Source organism: Jaculus jaculus, chromosome 7 (genome assembly GCF_020740685.1).
Source record: "Jaculus jaculus isolate mJacJac1 chromosome 7, mJacJac1.mat.Y.cur, whole genome shotgun sequence".
Classification (NCBI taxonomy): Eukaryota; Metazoa; Chordata; class Mammalia; order Rodentia; family Dipodidae; genus Jaculus; species Jaculus jaculus.
This window is the reverse complement of record NC_059108.1, coordinates 95379174-95394263: the sequence shown is the minus strand read 5'-3', so window position 1 is coordinate 95394263 and position 15090 is coordinate 95379174. Positions and strand designations below refer to the sequence as shown.

Sequence of the window (15090 nt, the reverse complement as noted above, 5' to 3'; positions counted from 1 at the left end):
GTCCAGCTTTAAGGCCTGGTGATTCAGATAACAGTCAGCTCTTAATGTACAGCTCAGGTCACATAGTAACTTGATGTCCCATTGTCAAATGTTCAGTTTCTACTAAGGCCCAATAGCAGGCCAAGAGCTCTCTCTCAAAGGGAGAAAAATTGTTTACAAATGATGGCAAGGCTTTGCTCCAAAATCCCAAGAGCTGTGATTCTCCTATGGGGATCTGCTAAAGGCTCCAAACACCACCCTTATCTTCCACCAAAACCTCAAGCACCATTGAATCTGCTGGATCATATGGCCCAAAGGGAAAATTATCCTATATAGCAGCCTGGACCTGTTGAAGAATTTTCTCTTGTTCTGGGCCCCACTGAAAACTAGTAGCTTTCAAGTCACTTGGTATATGGGTGAAGTAAGACACCCAAATGAGGAATGTGCTGTTTCCAAAACCCAAATAGGCCCACTAGATGTTGTGCTTCTTTTTTAGTGGTAGGAGTGGCCTGATTTATATATATATATATATACATATTGAATTTTGGATAGATTTATTTCCTATCCCCTTATGTGCATATGATGTACCATCAATTCCAAAGTGGTTGCTACCTCCTGTTCATTTGAGCCAATCAGAATTATGTCATCAATATAGTGGACCAATGTGACACCTTGTGGAAGGGACAGGCGATCAAGATCCCTGCAAAATAAGCTATAGAAAAGGGCCAAAGAGTTAATATAACCTTGAGGCAAAAGAGTAAAGGTGTACTGCTGACCTTGGCCACTGAAGTCAAATTGCTTCTGCTGGTCCTTTGGACACGTTTGGAGAATAAAGCATTTGCAAGATCAATAGCTGCATACCAGGTACCAGATGTGTTAATCTGCTCAAGTAAAGAAATCACATCTGGTACAGAATCTACAACTGGAGTAATCACCTGATTAAGTTTCTGATAATCCACTATCATTCTCCAGGATCTGTCTGGCTTCTAAGAAGGCCAAATAGGAGAGGTAAAGGGAGATGTGGTGGAAACCAAAACCCATGCATCCTTCAAGTCCTTCATAGTGGCATTAATTTCTGCAGTCCCTCTAGGGATGTGATACTTGGTGGTGGGAGCCTCAGTGACTTCCACCTGGCCTTTCCAACCATGCTAGCCCTAATTCCACAAGTAAGGGAACCAATGTGTGGGTTCTGCCAATTCCTAAGTATATCTATCCCAATTATGCATTTGAGGACTGGGGAAATAACCACAGGGTGAGTTCAGGGACAGACTGGACCCACTGTCTGTCTAACATTTGCCAAAACTCCATTGATCACCTGACTTCCTGAAGCACCTACTTTAACAGTCAGGCCATGATGCTGTTTGGGATCTCCTAGAATCAATGTCTATTCAGAGCCAAGGGTCCAATACACCGTGAAAGGTCTGACTATTTCCCTTTCCCCAGTGTACAGTTGCCTTAGCAACAGTCTGTAGGTCTCTCTAAGGAAGGATAGGAGTGAGCATAATATTAAAACTTTTGGGGATTATAGGAGGGTCCTTCCTCAAAGGGACCAGGCCACCCCTTCAGTCAAGAGTCTCAGGTTTTGTAATCTGGTTCAAGTCTGAAAACTGATTAAGAGGCCTTGATTCTTTGTTGCTATAATGCTAAATGGCCTTTTGTTCCTTTGCTCTGGAACTTTTCTATTTATAAAGATTAAACAAGAACTCAGTGGACTGCTTACCTATTTGACTTCAGGGAATACCATGATTAATCATCCAGTGCCAAACATCCATTGGAATCATACTTTTATGTGCATTGTTTTGCCTACACTGTCTATTATGATAAACACACTCATATAGCCTTTGGCAATTTAGCACTGCCACTTGGCCCTTGTTATCTGGAGATCCAGTTAGACCCATTACATCTAAGTCATGTAATGCAACAACTGTGCTCCCACTATAATGTCTTCTTTACATAAAACACCAATGATTGGATACTTTAAGTATGTTGTTGCTCCTCTCACAAATCTGTTTCTTATACTCTTACTGAAGGGCACATCTTCTGTAAGCTCCTATTGTGGAGGGAAAGACAAGTTTATATTACAAATTTTCACCAGAATTCCAACTTCTCTGAGTATTTTAATCCCTTCATCAGCATTATGCCAAGGTATATCAGGCAGTTCTAGCTCATTCACAGTAGAGCATCTTTGGATCCATACTTTAGCCAATAATCAAATAAACCTTGGCACCTCTTCCAACTACATGAACTGCAGTGTTAAATATAACATCTTCACTCAATGGACCTATTTCCATAAATTCAGCCTGATCTAATCTTATGTTCCTTCCTCCATCGTCTCACACCCTTAAAACTCACTCCCACACATATTCCTTTTGCCTGTACAAGTTAGAAACTCCTGACATTCTTTAGGGGTATACCTCAACTCTTCTTGTGTAACACTTTCTATCTTACTTTAGGGACCTGCCTAGCACTACTTTTGAATGTAGGCTTAGAGGCAAAGCTGGGTGGCTACTGAGGAGCATCAGCAACTCTTACTGATTCTGGAGACAAAGAAGGATTAATTGCCTCAAGCAAGGGTGAGGAGGGTAACACATCAGGGTGTGGGGATGGGATTGCAAATGCTGCTAAAGGAGGGGAGGTCACATTCTCATGCAAAACAACTTCTTTAGAATCTGAGAGTTCAGTGTCCCCAGATTCTTCAGGGTCTTCCCTCATATCACCATCCCAAGTCATAGGATCCCACTCTTTTACAATTAGGGTCCTCACTTTAACTTCTGATAACTGTTGACTGTTGAAGCTGGGATTTGAGTTTATGTTGAGCTTGGGCTTGGTTTTCTGAAATTTGAGCTCTGTTCTGGATATAGAGGAGACTCCTCCATGGTACCCTTAGAAATCTTCAGATTATGTATGTGGGTCTTAAGCTTGGAATTTTCCTTTTTGGGCTCCTTTTGTCCCCTCAGTAGTTTGTCCAGACATGCTAGAAACAACTAACCTTCATCATAATTTGTCTTGCTCTTCCTTAAATATTCAAACATTTTAAATACAGAGTCACTAAATTCCTTGCTCTTCACAAGACATGACTCAGAATCACCAAATACCTATATCTCATGAACTTCTTTCATGGATTAGTGGTACCCTCCTTATTTCCAGTAAAAGCACCTTTAGTAGGACTGAAGTTGCAGAGCCAACCCCAGAGAGCACCAAGCCCGCTAGAGAAATCCATTGTTACAATTCTGTTTCTCTTAAAACTACTTCTTTCAACTCTGACAAGAATAGTTCATCAATCTGTACTTACAGTACTACAAGGCATCTCTTAGACAAAGGTTTTAAATATTTCCACATTCCTCTTGAAAATCAGTTCCAAAAGACCAAAGCCACACAGTCAAGTGTCTAGCAGCAATCACTTCTTTGGTACCACCTTTACTGTTGCAGTCAGGTTTGTATTGCTGGCAGACATCACCTGACCAAGATTAGCTTGTGGGGGTAAAAAGGACTTTATTTTGGCTTACAGACTACAGGGAAGATCTATTATGGCAGGGGAAAACAATGGTATCACCTCTTGGCCAACATCAAATGAACAACATCAGCAGGAGAGTGTGCCAAACACTGGCGAGGAGAAACTTACTATAATGCCCACAAGCCTGCCTCCTACAATACACTGCCTCCAGGATGTGTTAATTCCCATATCACCATCAGCTGGGAACCTACCATTCAGAACACCCAAGTTTACAGGGGGGCACCTGAATGAAACCACCACAGATAGATACACAAATAAATAGATACATGGATGGGTGATCTCTTTGTTGTTGTTGGCATGTTTCTTATTATTAATCTCTGCATTACCCATTCATGTACAAGTCATCTTTCCTTGCACAAACCTTAAAATAATAGTTTTTTGATGTATGTTAAATTAATGAAGTTTATTGATATAACAGCAAAATTTAACAACAAGTAAAAATGTCAGAATTGTGCACACAAATAAGGATGAAGGTAATTTTTCTTTCATGCTAATGTTACTATTGGGATAAATCTTGAATTTGATGCATTCCCCTCTCAATTTAACTTATATCTGTTTATTTCTTCTCATGTATGAGGTCTTCGGGGATAAATTCTTTATTTTCTTTTCTATCTGTGCAACAATTTGTTGTTGACAAACTTCCCATATAACGTAAGACAACATTCAAAGCATTAGCCACCACATGAAATTTTCATGGGGACCAACTGTAATTGTAATTATTTTTGCTACCCTTTTCTTTTACTATAAAAGTACCAAGGATGTAGGCTATAGTATGCAAGATATGTACATAAACAAGATAGTGACATATAATGTCACAAAATATCCTAAATTGTATGACCAAGCAGAAAAATAAAATGTTTAAGCAATAGACTCATTCTTAAATAAGACTACAAAGCTGGTATATTTTCAAGTAGAAATTTCAGTAGCAAGTTTAGAATTATGTAATTCATGAAATCATTTTTGTTGATAAAAAATCAGAAATAGGGGATTATATCTTTCTGAGTGGGCTGGACCCTGTTCTGTTCTTCTATGTTAGCATGCCTTTTGTTTAGAGTTAAATGTACAAAGTATTTACCAAGTCATTTATATGAAGACTATTTCAAATACTTGACATTTTAGCTATGGTCTATTTCCAAACTTATCCCATGAATAGCTTAGTTTATGTTGCATATTATAGCCACACACATTGCCTTATGTAGTCCTATGTCTTAAGAAAATTTACAATTGCAAAGTTTACAATAATATACATATACTCATTTTGATCAGCATGTTTACAAATGACCACTTCTTCAGAATTTTCTATAGGTTTGTTCATTTTTGAGCAAATCCTCATAAGTGAGAAGGATATACATTTATGGGTCATAATTTTTAATCCCATGATTCCCTTGGGATTTCCAAAAAACATAGACATTTAATTTTAAGTTTCAAATGAAATATGACACTCATGAATATGTTCCATTTTGGGAAGAAAGGATATTCTCACATAAAGGAAATATACAGGAAGGACCAAGATATCATTTCAAATGTCTATAAGACATTCATTGTTTGTTGCTGCCAGGTTTACATTGCTGGCAGAAATCACTTGAACAAGAAAAGAAGTTTATTTTGGCTTACAGACCCAAGGGGAAGTTCCATGATAGCAGGGGAAAACGATGGCATGAGCAGAGGTCAGGTATCACTTCCTGGCCAACTTCAAGTGGAAAGCAATGATAGGAGAATGTGATAAAATGGCTAGGAGAAACTGGGTATAATACCAAGAAGTCTGCCCCACACAACAATACACTGCCTCCAGGAGGCATTAATTCCCAAATCTCCATCAGCTGGGAATCCATCATTCAGAATACCTAAGCTTATGGGGGATGCTTGAATCACACCCCACATTCCATCCCTGGCCCTCATAAAATGATAACTATACATGATGTATAATGCAATGCATTAATCCAACTTTAAAAGTCCCCATAGTTTTTTTACCAATCTTAATGATGTTCAAACATTCCAAAGTCTGAGATCTTTTAACCTTGTCATAAGACCAAGCCCCCCGCCCCCACAAAAACATAAGGGCACAGAATAAACATTCACACTACAAAAGATGCTACTGGGGATAGCAAAGACATATTCAACCAATACAAGATTTAAACAGGGCATACATCAAACTCTGAAGCTCCAAGTACAACAAATGTACTCAGTGATAAATCTCCAAGTCCAATAACTCCAATCAGCAACAAGACTCTGGAGTTCCAAGTCTACCCCTCCAGCTACTCTACTCATAGTCCTGGAAAACTTTATTGGGGCCAGCAGCTCTTTTTAGCTCATGGTCCCAGCATCTCCACTGGGTCTCCACTGCAACCCACAGTCTATCCTCATGGCTCCACTGGGTCTCTATGCAAGCAATCCAGCAAACCTGCTTCATACTGCACATGGCCATTTCCAAAACACAAGACCATGTTGCAAATTCAATTGCCTTCTCTTTCTTGCATTCTTGAACTACATGATACCAGGTGGGGCACCAATTTGTTAATCTGGGGAGGGGGAAAATCAAGCAGACTTAGAAAAACAGGATTCTCTTTGAGCATTCAGACCCCTTCAAAAGAGTCTACATTCTTCCTGTTGCTCTAATCCCAAAGGTTGTAAACTTTCATGTAATTGCAGCTGAATGGGCAGAAGCTTCAGCCCAAAGATTTAATTTCTGTGCCATATCCCTCTGTACACATCATTCCATTTCTTCACAAAGAAACCCTGTATAAGTTCTCAGGAGATGGCCATAACAGCAGTACTCTCACCCTAACTGCTTCTATCCCAGTCCTGGCAAAGCTCTTTCTCACCCTCATAAACCAAACCTCACATTCCTTATGCATTATTCTTTATGCATTCAGGTCTTTCAACTCTGACTAGAATAGTCCATCAAGCTTCACTTACATCACTTCAAGGCAACTCTTCGACCAATATTTCATATCCTTCCACATTCCTCTTGAAAACCAGCCCCAGAAGGCCAAATCCACACAGTCACATTTCAAGCAACAATGACACCATGCTCTGTACCAACTTTACTGTTGCAGTTAGTTTCACATTGATGGCAGAAAGCACCCAAGCAAGAACAGCTTGTGGGATTTAAAAACAATGTTAGTTTTGGCTGACAGATTTGTGGGGAAGCTAAGTGATGGCAGTGAGAAATAATGGAATGAATAGAGGGTGGACATCACCTCCTGACCAAGTTCAGGTGAACAACAGTGACAGGAGAGTGTGCCACACACTGGAAAGGGGAAACTGGCTATAATACCCATAAACCCACCCCTAACAATATGTGCCTCCAGGAGGCTTTAATTCCTAAATATCCATCAGCTGGTAACCCAGCATTTAGAACACCTAAATTTATGGGGGATTCATGAATCAAATTTCCACACTGTTACATTGCTGTTTGACTTGTGTTCTTAACTGTTTCTATACTCACTCTTCATGGTGTCCCATTTTTGTTATGTATACTGACCATTGTAAATACAATAGCATGCAACACACAATTGTGAATCCATGTCTTCATTATCTGTGTCTCTTTACATATGCTGTTAATAAGAGTTGCATTTTACCTTCCAGAGATAGTACAGTAACTTTTTTTTTATGAATACAGATGCATTCTATTCTCCCCCTGCACTCTATTTCTCAAATAGAGTTGTTGGTTCTTCCCTGTATATACATCACAGTATTGCACAGATGAATAACTGGGTTTTTTTTTGTTATATTATTATTGTAATTTAGTCATATTTTATTTCCTTTGATAATCTAAGAGTTAAATACCACTTTATTCTCTGTTCTGTAGTGAGAGATAAATATATAAATAATGAATATTTATATTCATATTCATATTTAAAAATGGTAAAACATAAGATTAAGTCAGGATTTATTCATATATTGCAGTGTACATAAAATGCATACATACCACTGCTCAGGGAAATTTGTGGAAGAAGAGGAGGATTTTAGAAGCCACAGAGAGGAAGGGAATAACCAAAGGCATTGCTTCTCCCCCTCCCCACTTTACCATGATGATTGACTATTTCTCTCAAAATTCTTAACCCACCAAATTCAAGGCAGAAATACTACTGAGGAGGTCCCTCAGTGGAATGGGGTCTGGAAGGAGAGTAATGAGTGTACCAACACATGATCTGCCCATACAAATTTTTACCTAATAACAAAAAAGAAAGAACAATCTGTGAACTAGATTTTATTTTATTTTTACTAGTTTTAACATACTTAATATGTAAACAGAACATTTTGGAACAATTATTTCCCTCAACTCTGACTCCCCACCAAAGGGACCCTCCTTTTTGGGGATTCAGGTCATCCCCAAGGGGATTGTGGGCTGTGTATTGTAGGGGCAGCTGTCTGTTATGGGGAAGAGGCAATGTCTCTGTGCACAATGTCCCAATCTGTGGCTCTCAAAATCTTTCTGCCCACTCTTCAGTGAAATTTCCTGAGCCATGTTGGGTATATTTTAAGTCTACTTCAGTGATGTGCTCTTAGGAGCCTTTGGATCTCTGGTTTTGAAGGTGTTGGGTGTCCTCGGTGTCTATAACCTCCACTCTTGTGCTGAATCAGGTTCACTGATAAAGCAACACTCTTGCACATTTCCCCAATTCTTCTATGGTTTCAGCTGGGGCCCTGGTGATATGCAATGGGTTGTTTCTCTCCTCAGATCATACTTCCATCTGAAAAAGAGAAGAAGGTTCTCAAATGTAGAATAAAGTCAACACAGGCTAAATGGGATGCCCATTATTAGTTGAGAGAAAATATAATGAGTGTAGATGCTTTTGTAGCCCTAGATTAGTGGGAGTTTGATATTGGAAAGCAAATTCATTACCTGGATATGAATCTGACTTTTTTCTCAGTTTCAGATATGGGTACCTTTCCACTGAGCAGATCTGTTAGCGAATCCAAGAGCAGTTGGTTACCCACCATGGCTGTGTGTCAGTATGGCCCTTTTGTGAGCATCACATCAGGGAGTTTGCTTCTGAGTAGCTTAGACTTTGAGTTGCTTGGACAGATTTTGTCCACTTTCCCCCAGTAGCTCATGTAGTGCCCTCTAGCACTAGATGGGCTGTCTATGGACTAGCTCTCTTCCAGATTCCAGCCAGCTCTCTCCATGTTCCATACTGCCAGCATAATGTGTCTTCAGCAGTACAGTCTTACCATTAACCTCTGTTGTGCTTTGATAGAAGTCTGTCTTGTTTTGACAAACCTTGTGGGTCTATCTTATCAAAAGCTGATTGTGGGTGTTAACCACATGATGGTACTGGGAGTTACAGGCCAGTGCCAAGGAAAAAGAAGGGGTGGGGGGGAAGAAAATAGAAAAAAAAAAGAAAGAAAGGAAAATAAAGAAACAGGAGAAATTTAAATTTAGGCTTCATTTCAACCTCTAAAGGTCTCTTTGATTCAGATGTTCTCCCTAAGGTCTTGTGGAGGGTTTAAACTTTTGGTCCATTTTCCACGATATAAGATTTAATGCCACCAGTTTCATTTGGGTTCAGGTTTATGTTTCCCTACCCCTACCCCTTCCATCCCCTGAAGCCTTACCCTTCCTATTGTCCAGGCCTCTAGATGTCTATGAGGTTTTCAACATCTCAGGCTGATCCAGGTTAGGAGCAGCACATGAGTCATATCATGCAGTGATTGTCTTTCTATGATTATGTGAGTTTTCTGAGTATGGTATATAAGTTGTACCAGCTTACATTCCCACCAACAGTGAATGAGGGTTCTATTTCTCCATATCCTCACCAATATTTGTTTTCATTAGATTTATTTATGTTTGCTGTCCTTACTGGGGTAGAGTGGAATCTCATAGTTGTTATAATTTACATTTTTCTGATGGTTAGGGATGTTGAACATTTTAAGTGTGCATTTGCCATCTGTATTTATTCCTTTGAGAACTCCTCTGTCCTACTTTGTGAGTGGGTGGTTTGATTGTTTGATTTAATTGTTTAGGTTTTTGAGTTATTTATAAATCCTAGAAATTGGGCCTCTGTCAGTTGTATAGCCAGCAAAAATTTTCTTCATTTCTGTGTGTAATCAATTGGCTCTGTTTATGGTATGTTTGGTGTGAAAAAACTTTTCAGCTTCATGAGATCCCATTGTTTGAGTGTTCCGGAGCTACTGAGGTTTTGTTCAGAAAGTTTACCACTCCTCTATTATGAAGGGTTCATCCTATTTGTTCTTCCAGCAGCAGAAGAGTTTCAGGTTTTACATTCAGGTCTTTGATCAACTTGGACTCGACTTTTGTGCTTGGTGATATGTGTGGGTCTAGTTTCATTTTCTGCATGTGGTTATTCTCATGGTCCAGCACCATTTGTTGAAGATGCTCTTTTCATAATGTTAGTTCTGCCTATTTAGAAGGATGGGAGATTTTTCCATCTTCTCCAGTCCTCCTAATTTATTTGTTGAGTGATTTTTTTTTAAATTTTTTTATTTATTTATTTGAGAGCGACAGACACAGAGAGAAAGACAGATAGAGGGAGAGAGAGAGAATGGGCGCGCCAGGGCTTCCAGCCTCTGCAAACGAACTCCAGATGCGTGCGCCCCCTTGTGCATCTGGCTAACGTGGGACCTGGGGAACTGAGCCTCGAACCGGGGTCCTTAGGCTTCACAGGCAAGCGCTTAACCGCTAAGCCATCTCTCCAGCCCTGTTGAGTGATTTTATATATTTAATTATATATGTCTTTCACATTATTGGTTAGTGTTATTCCAAGATAGTTTATTTTTTGTTGTTATTGAATATGGGTGAGTGTCACTAACTTCTTTCTCTGTATCTTTGTACTTTGCATACAGAAAGAATATTCATTTTTTATATTTATTTTGTATCTTGCTACTTTACTAAATGAATTATTCACCTTTAGAAATTTTGAGATGGAGGCTCTTGGGTCACTTATTTATATAGTATCATGCTGTGTGCATATAGAGCTAGCTTGCCTTCTTCTTTTCCAATTTGTATCCCTTTATATCTTCCTCCTGTCTTATTTCTTGAGCTCATATTTATAGTACAATATTGAAAAGCAGAGGTGAGAGTAGGCACCCATGTCTTGATCCTAATCTCAATAGAATTCCTTGAGTCTTTCCCAGTTAAGTATTATTTGTGATTTAAGTGCTTTATATATAGACTTTATTATGTTGAGATATAAACCATCCACGTATATTCTCTCCAACATTTTGATCATGAAGGGATATTGTATTTTGTTGAAGGCCTTTTCTGCATCTGTTGAAATGATCATTTGGTTTTTGTGATTAAGTTTATTTACATGGTATATTACATTCATAAATTTGTATATGTTGAACCAACCCTGAATTCCTGGGATTAAAGCTTACTTGATCAAGATGGATAATGCTTTTGATATGTTGTTGAATGTGGTTTGTGAGGATTTTGTTCAGGATCTTTTATCTGTTCATTGGGAATATAGGTCTATGGTTTTCTTTTCTTGTTGTATCTCTGTCTGGTTTTGGTATGAGGGTAATACTAGCTTCATAAAAGGAGTTGGGGAGCTTACCCTATTCTCTGAGTGTGCAAAACAGTTTGAGAAAATTGGTTTCAGTTCTTAAGTGAAGATCAGATCAGCTGAGAAGCTATCTGGACTTGGACTCTTCCTTTTAGGGAGGTTTTTATTGCCTTTTCAAACTCAATGTGTGGAATGTTTGTTTAGGAGATTAATCTGCTCTATATCTAGTTTTCATAGGTGGTATGTGTCCAAGAACTTATCCATTACTTCCAGATTATTTAGTTTTATTGGAGTACAAATTTTGGAAGTAAGTTCTGATGATTCTTCCAATTTCACTTATGTCTGTTTTGGTCTCTCTTTTCCATTTCTAATTTTGTTAAGTTGAAACGTCTCTTTATTTTCACTTGACCAAATTCACCAGGGGTTCATCTATCTTGATTATTTTTTTCAAAGACCCAACTCCTATTTCATTTATTTTCTTAATTTTTTTAGTTTCCAATTCACTCATTTATGCTCAGATCTTATTTCTTTTTACCTGGAGCTTTTTGGGTAGGATTCTTCTTGTTTTCCCAAAGTCTTTAGATGGATGGTTAGGTTATTGATTTAGTATCTCTCTATTTTTGTTATAAAGGCATTTAGTGCTATGAATTTTCCCCCAAGGACTGCCCTCATTATGTCCCGTAAGTACTGGTATGATGTGTTCTCATTGTCATCCAATTCTAGAAATTTTACAATTTTCTTTTTTATTTCTTCTACTACCAATTTATTATTTAAATGTGTGTGTTTCAGTCTCCACGAGCTTATGGAATTCCTGGTACTTCTCTTCTTGATTTCTAGATTTACAGCATTGTGGTCTGATATCATGCAGGAAATTATGTCAATTTTTCTAAGTATATGGAGGAAAGCATTATGGTATTTGATATATTTTAGATAAGTTTCCATGGTCTGCTGAGAAGAATATGTATTCTGAAGATTTTGGATAGTATGTTCTGTAGTTGTCTGTTATGTCTAGTTGATCTGTGGTGTTTTGAGCTCTCTTACTTCCCTGTTGTTTTTCTGTTTGGATGATCTGTCTATTGATAATAGAGTATTAAAGTTGCAAGCTATGATGGTATTGGTGTTTATTTCTGTTTTATTGTCAAGTAAGTTTGTTTTACTAATTGTGATGCACCTGTGTTTGGTACATTAAGATTGATAGTTGTGATATCCTCGTGTTGGATCATACCCTTGACAAGTAAGTGCCCTTCTTTGTCTTTTTTGATTACTTTGGGATTGAAGTCAATTTTATCTAATATTAGCAGAGCAACACTTGCTTGTTTCTTATTTCCATTGAATTGAAATATCATTTCCCACCCTTTCTCCCTGAGGAACTGCCCATCTTTAGTGGGATGGATTTCTTGAAGACATGAAATTGAGGGGTCCATTTTTCTGATCCACCAGTTAACTTGTGTCTCTTGATGGTTGAATTAAAGCCATTAATGTTTAGGGTAATAACTGTGAGGTTTGACTTAATCCCTGCCATATTGTGATGCTTTATGTGGTTTATTGTTTTCTTCAACTTTGTAGTTTTTTAAGCCTTCTCTGGGTTTTATTATTGTGATATGCTTCTTGTAGGCTCTTGAGATTCGTTGTTTGACCCTTCTGTGGAGAATTTCATGAGGTACTCTCTGTAGGTTTGGCTTTGTGTTCATATAGTTGTAAAGCTGACATTTATTGTGAAAAGATTTTCTTTTGCCATCTCTTTTGAGGGATACTTTTGCTGGGTACAGTAGTTTGGGTTGGAAGCCATAAGTTTTTTCGACTTTGCAGTGTTCCACTCCAGGCCCTTCTGGCTTTCAGGGTTTCCACTGAGAAGTCTGAGGCAATTTTGGTGGGGTCACCTTTATATGTAATGTATTGTTTCTCTCTTGCAGCTTTTAAGACTTTCTCTTTGTTATCAATGTTTAGGGTCTTAATGATAATTTGTTTTGAATAGGTTCTCCTTTGTTCCAGTTTGTTTGAAGTTCTGTAGCTTCTTGTATCTTGATGGGACTCTCTTTTGAAGGTGTAGGGAAGTTTACATCAATAATTGTTGTTGGATAAATTCTCCATGCCTTTGGTCTGAATTTCTTCTTCTGGTAGTTCATGACCCAACCCAACCATTGGGTTGTGTAAGTGTATCCCACAGTTTCCTCATATGTTGTTCAAAAATTTTTATTCACAAACTTTTGAACTTATTCAAGTTTTTGGACTCATGAACTGTTTCTCCTGTCCTGTCTTCCAACTCTTAGGTTCTGTCCTCCACATGACTGACTCTGTTCTTGAGGGCTTCTAGGGAGGTTTGGCCTTATTCAATTCAGTTTGTATTTCCTATTGCTTTTATCTGTATAGTATTCATTCCTCTGTCAAGCTCACTTTTCAGGTAATTTTCTGATTTTCTTACTGTTTCTTGGAATTCATTCTTGCATTTATTTATGTCTTAATTGAACTTATCCAGCTTATTATTTAGGCCCTCTAGTTTTTGGTTGTCCTTCAGATTTCTTAACTCTCTTCTGAAGTCATTTTTTTTTTTTCCCCATTAGGTCCAACCTAAGAAGGACAGCATTTACACAACTGTTGGTCTTTTTTTGATTTTCTGCAAGCTCTGTCAATTGCTTGCTCAAGGTCACATATCTTGTGTCTTCATTTTGGGTTTTGGATCCTATTGTCTCTTTTATGTTTTGATTAGATATTTCAATTATGGAACTAAGCAACCTTGCTGGAGTTTCTTCCATTTGATATTTTATGTTGCTCATTTTGATGTGGTCTGTCCATATAGTGTAGGGCTCTGATTTAATTTTGGAGGAGGTTTGAATTTGCCTTTGAAATATCTTTAGTTATTTCCTCCTTTTATGTGTGACTAGATTAGGTTTGTATGGCAGTGGGGAGGAAGGGGCTTGTATGCTCAGGTGTGAAGAGGCCCAGGTGAGAAGAATTCCTGTCTGGTGGAGACACAAAGACCCTGGTGACAGTGTGGGGAGAATACACATATACCCTGCCATGGCAGGGCAGGGAGAGAGGATGGTGCTGACTGGGTGATGGATGGTGGGACTGGACGATAGGAAGGCACAGACCAGATGGCAGGTGGTGAAACTTGGTGAGAGGATGGCACAATCCCTGAGGTGTGTGATGAGATGGGGGAGGAGACTGCATAGTCCCAGCGGCAGGTGGTGTGATAGTGGAATGGACAGCCAGTGTGGTACTGGAGGAAGGTAGTAGGATGGTGGAATGGGTTGATTTGGACCCAATGGTTGACGTTAGGGTAGGGTCTTGGTGTCAGGAAAAGGGAGTTAGAAGCAAGGAAAGGTACAACAGTGAGGAATGAGATCAAGTAGGCCAGATGAATGGTGAGAGGTGCCTGGCCCAGATCTTCATAGTGCACAGGTAGTGCAGGAGAAAGTCTGACCTGGACTGTGGCAGTTGGGACAGTTGCTTGAGGTGTCTAGGGGGTTAGTGTGCTACCCAAGTGTGGGAATCAACAGATCCCCTACTGTGGTCCTCCACACCCTCCCACTGGAGGTCAGCTACCCCTGACCTTAGAACCACACAGATCTTGCCTGGTATTATCACAGGAGCTGAAGAATGGTTAGGTGAATACCATCAATAATAATAATAAGTAATTGGTTTCCATTGTCACTCTGTAGGAGAGGGTGATGTGAGCAGGTCTTGGGCTCTTCCAGTTCTTGACCTTGAAGGGTCACAGCTGGGCTAAGGGAGACTTTGTTCACCATTACATGGAGGTGTTGCTCCATAAGGTCATGCCCCATCACATTAGCATCCTGGAAAGCATCCATATTTCCCTGGAGATAACTAGGCAGAGGATCCTGAGCATCAACACCAAACTACATAGTCAGCTTTATAGCTGAGTCAGAGACTTTAAAGTCTATTCCCTCACCTTGGATGACCAGGAATTTGTGGCCTATGAGAGCAACCTCCTGCTATACATCTATTGTATGGGCTGAGACCTTGAGGTGCAGGAAATCTTCTGACCATCATCAACCTGACTCATCAGTTCAGTGTCAGTGCCTTCATGTTGGCCATTCTAGAGCCTCTGCAGATGGCTGGCCTCAGCTTACAGTGAATGGTATGACTGATCATGACCCACAC

At 39.2% G+C, this 15090-nt stretch overlaps 1 pseudogene; it reads right to left on the bottom strand.

Annotated features, from left to right (window-relative positions):
* The window catches only part of LOC101596656, a 117852-nt pseudogene extending 103075 nt beyond the window's left edge, over positions 1 to 14777 (bottom strand).
* Positions 14778 to 15090: the final 313 nt, after the last annotated feature.